The 16621-nt window shown below is 37.5% G+C and overlaps 1 protein-coding gene and 1 pseudogene across 1 annotated transcript in view; one reads left to right on the top strand and one right to left on the bottom strand.

The window, feature by feature from the left end:
* Klhl1 (kelch like family member 1) overlaps positions 1 to 16621 on the top strand; it is a 370801-nt gene that overhangs the window by 327234 nt on the left and 26946 nt on the right. The gene's annotated exons all lie outside the window — the stretch shown is intronic.
* LOC107153253 lies at positions 2092 to 6625 on the bottom strand (annotated as a pseudogene).

The raw sequence follows: 16621 nt of genomic DNA on the forward strand, positions 1-16621 counted from the left end.
GATACTGCCTAGGGTTTGGGGGATGGGGCATAGACAATGTAAATCTGTTCTCTACATTTTTGATATGACTTCTTATTTCTGTGCTACATTTGGGTGTTATAATCTCTTACCTAGGTTTCTTAACTCTTCGTGAAGTTATTTTCCTTGATGTTCCTGTTAGGTGAAGAATGATGGGAAGTCTGTTTCACCATCTTGCTGACTTCCTCTCTCTTCTAACTTCTATACATTATTGACATACAAATTCAATGTTAATGTGTTTATAGCAAGTTATATTTTTATTCATAGTTTGTTAAGGAAAGCTTCATTCAGGTTTACTTTAGACTTAAATTATATTCTAGTGTCATATTATTTTAGGAATAAAAAGTGAATTAGCACTCTATGTGTACATACACATACATGCACATTTATGTTACATTTTACATTCTGTTTAATTCAAAGATAAGATACACTTTTATATTTATTGTTTTTCCTATTTTATCTTGGTTGGTTATCTTCTATATAATGTCATTTGAATTTAGATAACCTTCTTATACTTCAAAAGCCACATCCCAAAGGAATCTATTGGATTTTTGCCTGTGAAGAAATATTTACACATTAATTTGAGGAAATTGTAGGTGCCTTGTATTTGCAATGCTTTCATCTGAGAACATGGCCATAATTTTATCTTTCAAAATCACACTTTATATATTTTAATGGTTTTGAATTTGGCATAGTTTATTCTTTCTGAGGTTATTCACATTGATTTATATATTTGAATACTTGTGTATTACATATTTGTTCATATACTTGTGTATTAATAAATACAAAATTGAAGTTACATAATGCATATAATAGTCATTTTACTAAATGAAGATGTTAATTCTGTTTTTTAATTTATAATAATGATTTCTAGGAAGATAAATATACAGTAAACTAGTAAAACATTATCTCTGATTTCTTAATATTTATATTTGTTTTTGTTGTATTACTTTTCTTTTTAGAGTAGTATCATACATAGTTGTTATACCATGTGTCCTTGTCTATGTTTTCTAATTATCAAACATTTTTAATGGATATAGTCTGTGATGTCATTTATCATTTAAGATGCATATGCTATGTGATGTTAAAGGCAATATCTTATTGTATATTGCAGGAAGCCATCTGGGAATGACATGTGGGTCTTCTCTTGGTATGGTAGCCATGGAGATTTAGGTTTGGCATTGTGAACTATCCATGGCTCTCCCACAGCAATACATTGCCCAATGTGCATGAGCTTTATCTCTGCTCTACTAGGAAGATCCCTCATAGTAGCTCTGGAGATAGGCGTAACCCATTGGGAACTGGACAGCCCACCTTTAACCTTTTTTGGTGAAGAACATTCTATGGAAGGCCTTTGATGTTTTCCTATACAAATAAAGCAGGCACAGACCCATTTTACCAGTGTATAGAAGCTTGATCTATCTTATTGGCTTGCCCGTCCTGTCCGTGCTTTTGAAACTCTTGTCTGTGTCCTTTGGTTTTTTCATCATTGTATTTTTCATAGCTTTCATTTGTCAGCCAGCCCATTCCACCGAGGGGAACCCCATTTCCACCACCTGCACAAGATGTGAGTGAGAGTGTTTAATAATTGATAATAATTAAATAATCAATTTTAATATTTGATCTGCATAACAGTATGATACATTATGTATGAAGAATTATGTTTTTCTCTGTGAGGGAGTCAAGAGAACTTTATAATTTTCACCTGGAGTTATGATTTCTTGCCATTGGAATTAAGAATGCTGACAGAGGAAGCTCAGAAAAACACCACAAATTTAAACACATGGAATCCAAGTTAGTGCAGAGCTGTTCCTCAGTGCAGAAAGAGATGCAGGGGTCAGTCACAAGATGCATGTGATTGCCTGCCAAGTCCTCTGTTTATGCCTCCTAGTCTTGCCCCTGGGCACCTGGCCTGAACTCTATAGGGTTCTGAGGAGCACTGGTCTCCTAGTAAGGATAGGTACAAGGTCAAGCCACTCCCTGCAGGCCTCTTCCCTTATGGCAACACAACAGACCAGTTGGCTTTGCCAGGGCTTCCCTGACCCTTGGCCATGCTGTCCCTGCAAGAGCTCACAGGAACAACCAGACTAGAGACATTGTTCAAGTCTGGCTGAAGGAGCTGATACCCATCAGGCCTGTCATCTTCATCAAGACTATTTCTGATGTCCTCAGAAGAAGATCTTTATCAGCCAAGTCACCATCTTCACCCACAGCTTCACCTGCTAACACAGTGGCTAGATAGTGGTGAGGATACCACACCTGATTGCAAATAGAGCTGCTCTTGCTCCTGGTGAAACTGCTGCTGTAGGACTCACTTCTCTGTAACAGTGATAATCTCAGCCTCCAGGCCCAAGTAAACTGACTTATACCCAAAATTAGAACCAATCAGCATAAGACAGGGAAAGCTGCCCTCTGCCAGATACAGGCCTTTGGGATGAAACTTCCAGTTCCTCTACTAGTTGTCCTGTAATTGGACCTGCTTCTATTGCCTCAGGCTACATACCTGCTGCAGAATTACTGCTCAGGGTGCACCTGCCACTTCTTTGGCTCCAAAGAAATCATTCACCTCTGGAGAGGCCAGCAGGATTTAGTACTTTGCCTGTATGCCCAAGATCATGTCCTTGTAGGCCTGGGTCAGATTGCAGTAGCCTGTAGTAAGGTAGACCTCAACACATGGTGCAGTCTTCATCAGCAGGGTTTCTGTGACAATCTCATCAATCTGTATCTCAAAGGGCTTCTTCCGTATCAATGGATAAATCCAGGTGTTGGGTATGGGTCTTTGATCACCAGTTGCTACTGCCTCCTGGGTCAAAAGGAGTCCCTGTGGAAGGTTTAGGCATGCAGCATCTGCTGGCAGGTCTGAGCTGAATGGATCACATCCATGACCCACTTATTGGCCACCTTTTACTACACAGCCCAGTCCCAGTCACCTTAGTAAGGATGCATCATCCTATCCACCATCTGCACCATTTTATCCCCCTGCAGCTGCGGGGAATCAACCCCCTTCGTGTCCACTAGATCTGTGAGGAAGTCACTAATTTCTGCTTAGTCATACAAGAACATGTAGAGGTCCTGGAGAAGTAGGAGTCACTCAGGTTTGCATCACTGAAAATGGCAGTTTTATCTATCAAGAGGTACGCCTTGATGTGCTGGAGGCCAACGATCTTGTTAAAGAGCTCATTGACAAGGAACCAGAGAAGCCCATAGAGTTTCCATGCATAGAAGAGGAAGACATGGACTTGCTCTAGAAATGCAGAAGCTGGAGCAGGATTGTGCAGAGTTGTTCTTGCTCTTGAGCCCCAGGTGAAATCCAGGAGAATGCAGACCTTGAGGTTGAACAGAAACTTCACTTGAAGAGACTTTTGTAGAGTACTCTCCAGGTACCTCACCAGCTTCTGCTCTAAAGGACTTGTTCTCAAGTAGAAGTGTGTCATCACAACCTGACTCTTTTTATCTGCCCCTTCATGAGCTGGAATAACTCTGCTGGGGAGGACATCACCCTGACAGGAGAGCTGCAGATGCCAAACTCGGGAACCAGACTCCTCATTCACAGGAAGCTGTATTCACACTCTGGACACAGGTACCAATGTGGGAAGGTAACCTGGGGGACAGCTGGAGATAGTAAGGGAACAAATAGCAGCCATGGCAATCTGAGCCAGGGGTCCACGTGCCAGCTCTTGCCAATGTAGTCCAAGAGGTGCCCCAGGAGCACTGCCAGCCTGGAGCCCGCCCAGCAGCAGCAGGCCCAGCAGTTGCCTCCAGAGCACCAGGGCCACAGATATGACGACTGGAGAAGTATAGTTTCTTGAGCAGCAGAAAGAAATTATGGTGGAAATTTTGTGTACATTTTAAAATTTATTTCCTTTAATTTTTTTTTTTTACTGAGATTCTAAGGTTTACAGATAGCGGTTATACGTTGTTTCTTATTTAATAACCAGTAATAATTATCAATTCACGTATATCCTTTTATATTGTTATTATACTCCTGAATTTTTAATTTGTATACATTAGCCTTATTGCTAATTTAATCTTGTATTAGCTTTTTGTCAATGTCATTATTTGGTTTTATTTTTGTTTTTAGTCAACATTGAGCATATACAGAAGCTATGCGTGCTTTATTTGTTTTCTTTATCATTAATTTCTACTTGCCATAGTTCTATTGATTATGTCTAAAAATTCAAAACTTAATAAAAGATGATACTAATAATGGTCTTTGTGGTTTATTCTTTTTTATTAGTATCCCAAAATTTTATTTATTCATTTTTCTATACTCAACTACTGGATATAGCTGAATATTTTATTACTTTCTACTTCTTACTAATAAGAATGCTGAATATCCTTGCATATGTCCTCGCACATCTATACATTTGAGCTGGGTGAAGACCTATAACTGAAATTTTAGTCTTTAGAGTTGTCATGATATGGATATGAGATGTCCCCCAAGGCTCTTATATTAATGCAGAAATGTTCAGAGGTGAAATGACTGGATTGTGAGAGCTGTAACTTGATCAGGCCATCCTAATTTGAACCGGACTTATCCCAGGGTAACTGTAGGCAGGTGGGGTATGGCTAGAGGAGGTGGGTCACTAGGGTGTTCCTTGAATGGGTTAATATTTCCTTCTGCCCCATTTTCTATATTTCTTTCTTCTTCCTGGCCACCATGACCAGAGCTACCTTCTTTTGCCACACTCTCTGCCATGATGATCTGCCTTACCTGGTGTAATGGATTCAGCCCACCATGGACTACACCTCTGAAACCAAAGCCAAAATAAGCCAAGATAGACTTTTCCTCCCCTGAATCATTCTTGTCAGATGTTTTGGTCACAGCAAGACAAAGGTAATTAACACAGAAATTGGGACCAAGTAAAGGGTTGTTTCTATGACTAATTTGACCACAAGGTGCAGAAGTCTTTGGAGTGTGTTTGTGGGAGGAGCTCAGAGAGTTTAAAGATACAGGCTGGAGAAGCCTTATAATTTTATAAGTAGAGCTTAATGTGCAATTCTAGTGGAAGCTCAGAAGATTTAGAATGCTGATGGTGAAGACAGTGCTCATGAGGTTTCCGCAGGAAATAAGGATTCTATTAGGAATTTACTAGAGGTCATTTGTATTACATTCTGGCAATGAACTTTTTTTAAGTTTTGCCCATGTCCTGAGACTTTGTGTGAGGACAAATTTAAAGGTGAGGGACAAACCAGTCTGACAGAAGAAATTTCAAGGCATCTCAGCATTCAGTCAGTGGAAGGATCTTGCTGACAGCTTTACTCAAAAGTTTACTGTGAGAATCAGAATCAGAAAGCAGAGCTAAAGGATTTTAAAACTTGCACTTTGGCCAGAAAAATGCATGTAAAACTGGAACCTGGGAAAGGCAGTTGTTGAAGAGATTACAGTCACAGTCACTGAAGTATTTTGTACAGAGACTGTAGGAAAGATGGCTTGAAGGCATTTTCAGGAATTTGCCAAGACCATACCCATTGAAAGTTCAAGAAGGCTGAAGGTAAAATTTCTTGAGAAAAGATTCTGGGGACATCCTGTCTGCACAGGGATACCTAGCAAGTTGTTTCTCCATTCTTAGTTTCCCAGGCACTCAGGAGCTGTTGCAGCCATGATCCCAGAAGGCCCGTCTACTAAGCAAACTGGCAGTAGCCTTGCCATTATCAAAGTTTTGCAGGTTCTGCTGGAATGCAGGATTCTGGAGTTAAGGGGTCATGAGTGCATCCACCAAGATTTTTAAAAAGCCAGTTAGCCAGGGAGTGTAGCAGGGTCAGAATCCCTGTGGGCTGCCCCTGAAAGTGTGATGCATTAAGCTGTGAAGGTGAAGCTGAAGCCTAAATGGAGACTCCAGGAATTAAGAGATGTCAGTAACAAGGACTGTGCCGAGAAACGCTGCTTTCTGCAAAAAGAACCAGGCCAAAATAACAAACAACCAAACAATCCATATTCTCTAATATATGAAACTGAACATCTTTAGTATATATATTATCCATTACATACCTTTTTTTTTTAGAACTGTATGCTATAGTCTTTTTCCTGTGTTCTTTTTTTTTGGGGGGGTGGGGTTTGGTTTGTGGAGTTCCTCATATATTCTGGATATTAATTCTTTCTGAATTGATGAACTCATTTCATTATTATTCTTTCTGCTACTATTTTCGGAGCCAAATTTCCAGCCATTTTATTTTTTATTTTGAGAAAGGGGGTTCACTAAATTGCCAAGGCTGGTTGAATTCACAATCTTTCTGTCTTGGCCTTCTAAGTTGATGGAATTACAGTTATTGTAAGGTCAGGCACCAGTGACCAAAAGGAGGCAGATTAAAAGGTTGCTGAACAAGGCTTTACTGAGATTTGCTCCCAGGGAGGAGACCCTCCAGACCAACAGGGTGGGTCAGGCGAATCGCTACTGGGCCCAGCCAGATTAGAATTTTTATTGGGTTTAGGGCAGGAAGGGAGGGCTTGGAACAGGAAAGGGAGGTTTTTAGAGTCCCTTGTCCTACTGAGGTTGGTCGGGGGAGCTTGCTGAGATCTGGGATTGGTCAGAAGACCCCACTGATTGACAGGTGGTTCTGTTGGTGCCAGATTGGTGGGTTGCCTCGTGCTTTGTTCCTTAGCCATGTCAAACTGACCCAGCAGTTATATGTGCTACAGAGCCTGTTTTTGGTTTCTTTGTTTTTTGGTGATGGGGTGTGTTTAAATCCAGTGTTCTTTTATCATTTATACATGTTTTCACAACTCACACCTTGATTCTCATTGATATCTATGTTGTTAAATTTTTCATTAAAAGACAGAAATCAGACCTTTTATCAGTTAGGCTAAACAATGATAATTTAATGTGAAGATTTGTTAAATATAAATAAAAATTAGTCAACTTAAAGATCTAGAAGAGAATACTATATCACAGTGTTCCCCTAGACGGGAGAACTGAAAGAAGACATTGAAATCATTAAGATTTAGAATTTGGAGGGAAGGGCCAGATGTAACACAAACTCAAGACATTTGAGACTGGGTCACTATTATCTGGAGTCAATGCCTCAGCATGGTAGAGGGCCCCCTTGTCCTGGGACCCAGAGTGCTCAGGAGAGGGTCCCAATTTGCTGATGTTAATGACACTGAGTTGTCTCAATGAGATTAATTCTGTTGCAAACTAAATGAAACTAATGTTAAACAAGAGACTTGCTGGGGTGAAGAATGGGTGAGTCGACACTCACAGAAACCTGAAACAAACAAAATGGAGCAAAACTGTTTCTCTTCCCTAGACTTTTAGTCTCTCTATCACCCTGTATTATCAAATTCTAACAACAAATCAGGAAGCAAAGCCTCCACTCAAAAGCTGAGAATAACAAAGAGGGTGTGGAATCAGAAAGACAACAGGTAAAAAAAAAATTGTCATATCTATCTCGAAATTAAAAGTATAGTCCATGGTATAATCAGATGACTACTTTTCATTTTTGAAAGTTAATTCTTGAAGATCCACTTTAATAATCTCAATCTTGTCTTTCTTAACAATGGATTCTCAACCGTGTCTTTCTTCTGCTCAAGGAAGTTTCTGTCTACTGTGACTTGTTAATTACTTTCCTATTATTTTCAGCTCTTTGGTTTGTTATACACATAGACACACATACACATACACACACACACATGCACATGAATACATATATAAATATATACATTACATTTAACATGTATTATGATTTGGATCAGGAATGTTCCCAAAGTTTCATGTGTTGAAGATTTGCTTCACTGTGCAGCAATGTTCAGATATGGGAATTTGGGGAAGTAATTGACCTCATTGATGGATTCATCTATGGAGGGACTCAGAGCTGAAGATTATTAGGAAGTGGTAGAAACTGTAGGAAGATAGAGGGAGTGGGACCTTGAGGACATTCCCTTGGGGATTTAATCTTGTCCCCTGCCCCTTGCTTCTGCTCCTTCTCCTGCTCCCACTCCCACTCCCACCAATTATTAGGTATGAGCTCACAACAAAGGAAAGCTGACTAACAGTGTGCATGTATATTGGTAGAGGGTTTGAACACTGATTTCTTTACCCTAAGTGTCTTTTGTTTTGAAATATTTTCTTTCTTTTCCACTTAACCTGGGGATTGTTTTTCTTCAACATTGTAGTTCAAGCAGCATAAATTTGTTTATAATATTTATTATTTCTAATGTAGGCAAAATTTTTCTCTTAAGTTTCTCTACATAATCTTGAACTCATCTCCATACTATCTACTTTATTCTTATTTTTTTCAATTAACAGTAACTTATGTCATCTTAAGAATTCTCCTATATCACCAAATGTACATTTTCTTAAATATTTGGGGTTATAATACATGTATTTTTGCTCAGAGAATAAGTGTTTTAGTCAGTGTTTTCACTGCTGTGAACAATCAAATGACAAAAACAATTTTAGAGGAGAAAAAGTTTATTTGGTGGCTCATAGTTTCAGAGATGTTAGTCCGTAGAAGGCCAGCTCCATTCCTCAGGGCTTGAGGTGAGGCAGAACATCATGGCAGAAGAGGGAGGAGGAAAGCAGGTGAGAACATGGCCATTAAGAAGCAGAACAAGAACTCTACTCAACAAGGACAAAATATATACCCCAAAGGTATGCTTCCAGAGACCCAGTGTTGAGGGCTGCAACCAAGTTAAGATGGTGCCTGGCAGTTTGCCAGGAGGAGTGGTTTGTGAAACAACGCCACCAAGCCATTAAGATAGAGGGATTCCTTATTGGCTGACTGCTGTATCCAGATGATGCTAATTGAGTCAAGCTGTGTGTAATCAGTTAGGTATATATACCTCTACTGTCCCGCAATAAAGCGGCTCCTGCTACTTTGGGTGCCCGCTACCTTGAGTTCCCGCTCAGTTCCCGTTGAGTTTTCCCGCAAAAAGCAGTTCCAATTTCAACCTTCAAGTCACTTGTCACCTCCCGGTTATTTGTGCCCAGCCAGACTGCGGCAACCCAGCAATAACCTACCTGTCTACAGTTATCACTCAGTTAATCCCTAACAGGATTAGTGCACTGACTGGGTTAAGGATCTTCTAACCCAATCATTTCATTTCTAAACCTTCTTGCAATATCTTACACATGAGCTTTTGGAAGACACATATCTAAACCATACTGCAGGATGTTTTTATTTTATCAAAAGATGTACACTTGCTATGTTGTACTCTGTTCTGTTTTCTTATGTGCTTTTTATGTCCTACCATTGAGCATTTAGAACCCTTAATTTCTTTTTCACAGTAGATTTAATTGCTGTCAAAAATCTACTCTCAAATATATTGCTAGCTATTTATTTAATATTGATCTTCTATTATTTTCAAAATCTATTAGGTAAGAAAGGAAAAATTGACCAGAATCATGGATATCAAACTGATAGCAACCTGTCCCTTTAATATCTTTTTGTGTTTGATCAGACTTATTTTCTACTATATATTTTTCTCTTTCAAACCTTCCACTTGTAGCATCCTCAATATGGAATAATATTTCTGAATATTACTGAAAGATTTCTTTTGGCTACAATTTTTGAGGAAACCCCAAAATTCTACCATCACCATTTCTGGAAAGTTGATGCATAGGAGTGAAAAGGAATTAAAAGTACATGCATCCTAATGATCCCATAGTGATAGGGTGCTACATAAAAATAATTGTACAAGCTTCCTAGAAATAGTGATATCTCTCAGAAGGAATTAAAATGGATACATGGATTTTATAAAGCCTCCTTGCTTCATCATTATATTAATTCATCATGTTATTGTGTAATGAATACACACATTAATATTTTAATATATTACTTATCTTATTCTAGATTATTTTAATGATTACCTTCTGTTATAGCTTTGTAATACTTTCTTATAACTTTATTTTGAAACATATTAATATATGTGTATTTTGTTGTATTTTCCAATATTAATCAGAAATAAACAGAATATGATATTTAATGGAGAATATAATGGCAAGTACTCACACATCATTATAACCAGTTTTCCATCTAGTTTTTTCTAATGCCACTTTTATATTTTCTAGGCATTCAAATGAATTCATTTTACAGGTTGTGTATTGGTTACCTAGGATATATAATAGCTTTAGAAATTCTGTTTATTTCATGCCAGATATTAAAATATGATGCTAATACTATTTGAAGTTTACATTCTTGAAATTATTTGCATTTTAACTAAGTAAATTATCCCAAAGTTGGATCTTATTTTATGAAAACACTTTTCATTATTTTATTTTTTACTTTATATCATCTGTTTACTTTAAATCAAAATAGCATGGTTCTAATTTGGGCATCTATTCCCATCTCTGAAGTGTGATTTAATAGCCTCAACATTCTATGGTTTGATGAGTGTCTCTTAACGCCTGTGTGCTTTTCCTGTGTTATTCACACAGAAGCATAATCATGAGAGGGTGACCTTTTTCACTTCAGACCCAGAGCAGAAAATTGTTTCACATCACCATATCACCTTCTGACTTTTTCTTCCCCCCCCCCCCCCCCGCCTTGATTCTGCTGACGGGAATTTTTCTTCTTTTTTTTTTTTTCATATATCATATCACTAATGTGTCATTCTAACCTTGCTGATGTTTTTCTAAATATTTTTAAAACAAATTTTTCCAATTAAGATTAATAAAAACAATGCACAGTCCTCCTAAGTTGAGGTTATTTTGATACCATTTGTTGTGGAAAACTATGAAATTGGCTTAGGGCTTAAAATTGATAAATGTGTTCTGATGGATTCAAAAGCAAAATTAGATTGATTTCATGAAACTTTTTGGTCAGTATCCCAATAAGATGGAGTAAGCTAAGGAGTAGATATATCTTCTTAGGCCAGCACAGCTGAAAACTTATTTGGTGAATAAGGAAAATATAGCAAACCAGTGAATAGACAATGTGTTATGGTGATTGGTTATAATTTCAGACTCACCAGACAATGTATGCATTAGGGATTCTTTTTAGTTTCTTTTTTGATTCCTGCCTTGGCATGCTTTTTTCAAATTTTACATTGAAGCTAGAAGATCTTTCTGGGTTTTTTCTTTTCTTTTCTTTTCTTTTGGGGGGGTGGGTTTTTTGTTTTTTTTGTTTTGTTTTGTTTTTTTAGTTTTTTCCCCTTAAGTTAGCTCATACACAGATACTGATATATTATCTGAAGATACCCACAAGTAGGCCTGAATTTTAATAATGATTTGACACATTTGGAAAGTATAAAAACAACACAACCATTTCATGATTCACTATCCCAAAACCAACTCATTCATTCACTCAGACTCTCATGTTAATAATGGAGCTATGCCATTTATGTTCTGTAGGAATCGATGTGTATTTTTTTTAATAATGTTCCAATATCAAGCATGATGCCTAAAGCCATATGGACAGGCACTTGTATGATGCCTTAAATACTCTATTTCTTTTTTAAAAAAATATTTATTTTTTAGTTGTAGTTTCACACAAACCTTTATTTTATTTGTTTTTATGTGGTGCTGAGAATGGAACCCAGGGCCTCACAGGTGCTAGGCGAGTGCTCTACCGCTGAGCCATAACCCCAGCCCTTCTATTTCTATTTTTATATTCAAGTTTTGGTATTCTTTTTTCTTAAGTCTGAAACCCCAAATTGTATGATATTTACTCTTAGTCTCACACATCTATAAAAGAAGAGAAAGAAAAAAATTAGTGTGTTCATTTACTGAATCACTTCTGGCTACTAATGAACTCAGGAAATTTATGATTTCTCTACTAGAAGAAATGGTTTTTCAGCCAGGGTTTTATGGATATCAGATTTCCAACAAGGAAACATTCCAACGAGGAAAAATAATTTGTGTCATGTTTCTGAGTATGAAATGCAAACAAAAGTTAGAAAATCTTTCCTGGGACATGATGCGAGAGAGTGGACAGAAACAATTGGACTGAAAGGCATGCTCCAGGTCATATAGCAGCCACAGGCCAAGGTAAAGATGTTGTGAAATGTTAAAAGGGGAGTGACATGGCTCCATTTTAATTTTGTAACTATTTGCTGTAGTTAAAAAATAATTTATAATTGCTAAAGATACTATAAAATTATTAGACTCCCACTACAATAGTAGACTGGCTAAGATATATTACAATATTTCTTGATAAATCATGCTTTAGAACTACAGAGTATAGTAACAGCAAACAATTCATTCTACTTCTCACACTTAGCATAGTTGCTTTCAGACTTCTCAGTCTGAAATGTGATGCCTTAGATACAGACCACTCTTTTCTTATCCAGTTGTCATTCTCATTATCTGCCTTACAAACACCTGCTATCCCAGCTCTACTTGAATTGTTCAGATTCCCTGAACACACTTTGCTCACACACATGTTTGCCTTTTCATATACTCATCTTTCTGCCTGGATTCTGACCCCACTTTTCTTTTAACAGCAGTAACTGCACTGACCTCTTCCCACCATCCACTTATGTTATGGTTTGGATGTCAGATATACCCCCAAAACTCACATGTGACACAGTGCAAGAAGGTTCAGAGGAGAAATGATTGGGTTGTAAGAGTCTTAACCCAAACAGTGATTTAATCCCCTGATAGGGATTAACTGAGTGGTAACTGAAGTAGTAGGGTGTGGCTGGAAGAGATGGAAATTGGGGCATGGTTTTGGGTATATATTTGTATCTGGCAAGTGGACTCTCTGCTTCCTGATCACAGTGTGAGCTGATTCCCTCCACCACACTCTCCCACCATGATGTTTAGCCTCGCCTTGAGCCCCAAGAAATGGACCCAGTCTTCTATGGACTAAGACCTCTGAAACTTTTAGCCCTCAAAGAGACTTTCCTCCTCTATAGTTGTTCTGGTCAGATCCTTTAGTCACAGCAGTGAAAAATCTGACTAAAACAACTTAGTTCCTTTCTTCAGATGTTCACCTGATCAAATGTTTGCTTCAAATATAAGTTGCTTACATCTGAAAACTCTCTAGGCCAATAACCTAATATATCTCTAGTCCCTCAAGTGCATTAAATTCCCTGTGGTAAGATCAATACTAATAAGACTCATTTTATTGCACTTGAGAACATCGTGTCAAGAAATATTAAATATATATGTTAAGATTTATTCTGCCTAAATCCTAAATGGAAATACTTACAGTATTTTTGACCATCTAAAGCCTAGTTTAGGCTTTGATTTTTCCATGAACCCCTTTCTAATTCACATAATTTAAATTTATCTTTCTTTTGTGTTCACAAGAGACATGGTTAATACTTTTCACTGCCATATGTCAAAATCTTATTTCAGTAGAACCTAAAGAGGAGCTTTTTTTCATCAAGTAGTTTTTATAGATGAATCTTCATTTTTCTAAAATGGGAAACCATGATGTTATTTATTTATTCAAATTGCACAAACAGGTACAGCTTATGGCAATATACCAAAGAAAATAACTCAAGTCTGCCCTCAAGGAGCTAACATCATATTAGAGGAAACAGGGAATAGCCACAAAAGAAAAGGGAAGCTGCAGGATTCTAATAGGTGGAGAGAGGGAGTTGACAAGGACCGTGAAAGAAGAATGATGTGTCCATCTACCAGGTTTTAGGTTGGTGAATTTTACTAAGTTTGGGGATATGGTGAATTTACTTGTATTAATTTGCATATCTATAATTGTCAAATTATGTTAGTAAATAAGGGGTAATAATTAAATTTTGATGTTCTGTATTAGGCTTCAACCCATAACTTTGTTTATTAACCTGTATGTTATAATGGCAGCAAGTTTCAGGCTGAGTTTACAACATGTACCAACATTTCTTGGTAAGCAGGAACAAAAGCCATCATATAACCTGTTGCAAACTTCATGAAATCCTGCTCACTGCCCTGTCAGGGGCTCTAACAAGTACCTTGCATGAAAAAGTTTACTGAAAGGTATGACAGTAGGAGCAAATGTGACTCCATTTTGTTTTATGACTTCATCCTGTAAAACAACCATGCCAAGTAGAAGAGTCATGACTGGAGCAAGATGTTCTTTTCCTTTTGCTATAAAAACCTTTAGGAACATGGAACTACCTAATGAGGTATTGTTTCTGTAACTAGGGTAACGGGGCTCTGTTTCTATAACTGGGGTGACTGGGCTAACTGTGATTGGTTAGGCTTCCCTCTGCTTGACTGCACTGTCGTCCCGCTTCTGTAACCTGGCTTGCTTGCATTGGCTAGACCCCCCGAACATCCCTTTTGCGGTTTTCAGGCTTATAAGGAGTGCCCTTGCAATTGTTCGGGGCTGATCAGGGGAACAGCTTTATGTTCTGGTCAGCTGCCACCAGTGTGCTTCAATAAAGGCTTGATTCGATTATATGTGAGTGGTCTGGAAGTCAGTTTATGAAACCCTGGGACAAAGCTTTAACTATAACAAAGGCAATGCAGAAGTACTCTAACATCAGGTTCTAAAAGCTTCCTCATGGGATTAGATTAAAGAATTTTCCATTGATTAGGAAACAAAGGAACCAGAATTCTGGATCTAGAGAGTTGTTTCAGAGGTGTTGCACAACCAGGATTGTGAGATTCTGGTAGCTTTTGTTCTGAGTAATGAAATACAGTGGGTAAAAAATTGTATTTAATCCACAAGCTAATTAACAAAATCTCTGAATATTTAGAAAAGGGTTTGGAAAATTTTTCTATACCCACCCTTTAAGTATGTATGATTGGCAAAATATGCAAAATAATAAATAATTTAACCCAGAGTACAGTTATAAATTTCAGGGAACGAGACAATGTGAGATCAGTGAATACTTTCAAATGAGATATACTTGCATTTATTAATGAGAGATGAGTACAAATAACCCTACACATTTAGTAAAAAGTTACCTAGGATACAGTAAATACAATTTCAAAATGGCACATAGGGCTGGAAAGTTTTCTGGTAGAAACTTCTAATTGTCTTCCAATTCTCATTTACTCCTTTTTATATGATATTATAAACACCAATTACTTCTGAAGGATAAGGGCACCTACAATAAAAAGAATATTTTCCAACATTTTACCAGTTAGGAATTATCATATATCTAAGCTCTGAAAAAATTATGTGAGAAGTAAGTTGTGCACCATAAAAGACTTTTAAAGGAAATATTGTGCTTCTTCTTCCATCTCATCTTCCTCCAGCTGTTTGAACTGAGACTATGATGGCTCAGGACAAGAGGGTTAATGGACAAATCTCCATGGAGTTTTAACATTTCTGCATATTTTCCAAGCAAGAAATTTTGACAATTTTTATTTACACCATATTTCCAAGGATATTTGTATGTCTAACATCAATAAAAGATGGGGAAATAATGTCTTCCTTTACAGCTGAGAGCAGCTTTGTTCCTTGAATAATAATAATATCTCCCTTCAGGACAAAGTTCAAGTAGATTTGCTGGCAACTCTCTTTAAAAAATAGCCCTTCCTAAATTTGAGATTTCTCAAAAGTGAAATAGACTCATTATATGTGCAGTGTTTGCCTCAATCTCTGTGAATCACCCTGGAGGGCCTTTGGGGTCAAGGGAAAGCAACATGAACATGAAACTCATGTTGCCTATTGTACTGTAAGTGATGAAGGCATTTCTCTGGGACCAGGAGACTATGCCTTCTTCCAGCATCTGAAACTATAACTTCCTAGCTTGTATAACTTGTGGGGTTAAAATCTCAGAATCATCACATTATTGATAGAGTCATACTCTAGAGATTATGTAATTTAAAGTGAAGCTGGGTGCAATGGCCTATGCCTGTAATCCCAGCAGCTTGGTAGGCTGAGGCAGGAGGATCTCAAGTTCAAAGCCAGCCTTAGCCGGCTTTGAAAGCGAGATGCTAAGCACCTCAGTGAGACCCTGTCATCAAATAAAATACAAAATAGGATTGGCTCAGTGGTTGAGTGCCCTGAGTTCAATCCCTGGTACCCAAAAAAAAGAAAAAGTGAAAAGTATCCTGGGCCTTAACATCTGCAAAATCATATTCCGTTGTTGTTGGTGTTTTTATTATTGTTGTTGTTGTTTGGGGGGAGAGTACTGGGGATTTACCCTAGGGATAATTTACTTCTGAACTATAGCTCAGCACTTTTTCTTCTTTCTTTTTTTATTTATTTATTTGTTAATTTATTTATTTATGTTGAGACAGGGATTCATTACGTTGCTTAGGGTTTCTATAAGTTACTGAGGCTGGCCTTGAACTTGTGATCCTCCTATTTAGCCTCTAAGTCACTGGGATTACAGATAAGTACCACCATTCCCCAGCACAAAGCCACTTTAATACAGATTTGGACACAGCTTACTGAATATAAGATGTATTTCCTAGAACTGCTGTATAGTTCATACTAGAATAGTATTATATATACCAGAGTAGTATTATCTTGGATAAGTAGGTATCAAGGCACTGAAACTTGGTGTCTAAACACTGTGTAAAACTGATTAAAACTGTAAAACATAACTTATAGGTGCTGACCAAACAGTTATGAAAAATAGTAGGGAAAACTCAACTCTTTTCTATTTTCAGGAGACTTCTAAAAAAGTTTACTTAAGGATATTTTTGAATCTCCTGCCAGTTCCTAGCATTCAAAGTATATGCTGGTCAATATTTGTAACAAGCTGAACTAGGAAACTAATGACCCCTAAAAATGTTGTATTTCTGTCCTTTTCTCGTTG

The sequence above is a fragment of the Marmota marmota genome, unplaced genomic scaffold (genome assembly GCF_001458135.2).
Source record: "Marmota marmota marmota unplaced genomic scaffold, marMar, whole genome shotgun sequence".
NCBI classification, from domain to species: domain Eukaryota; kingdom Metazoa; phylum Chordata; class Mammalia; order Rodentia; family Sciuridae; genus Marmota; species Marmota marmota.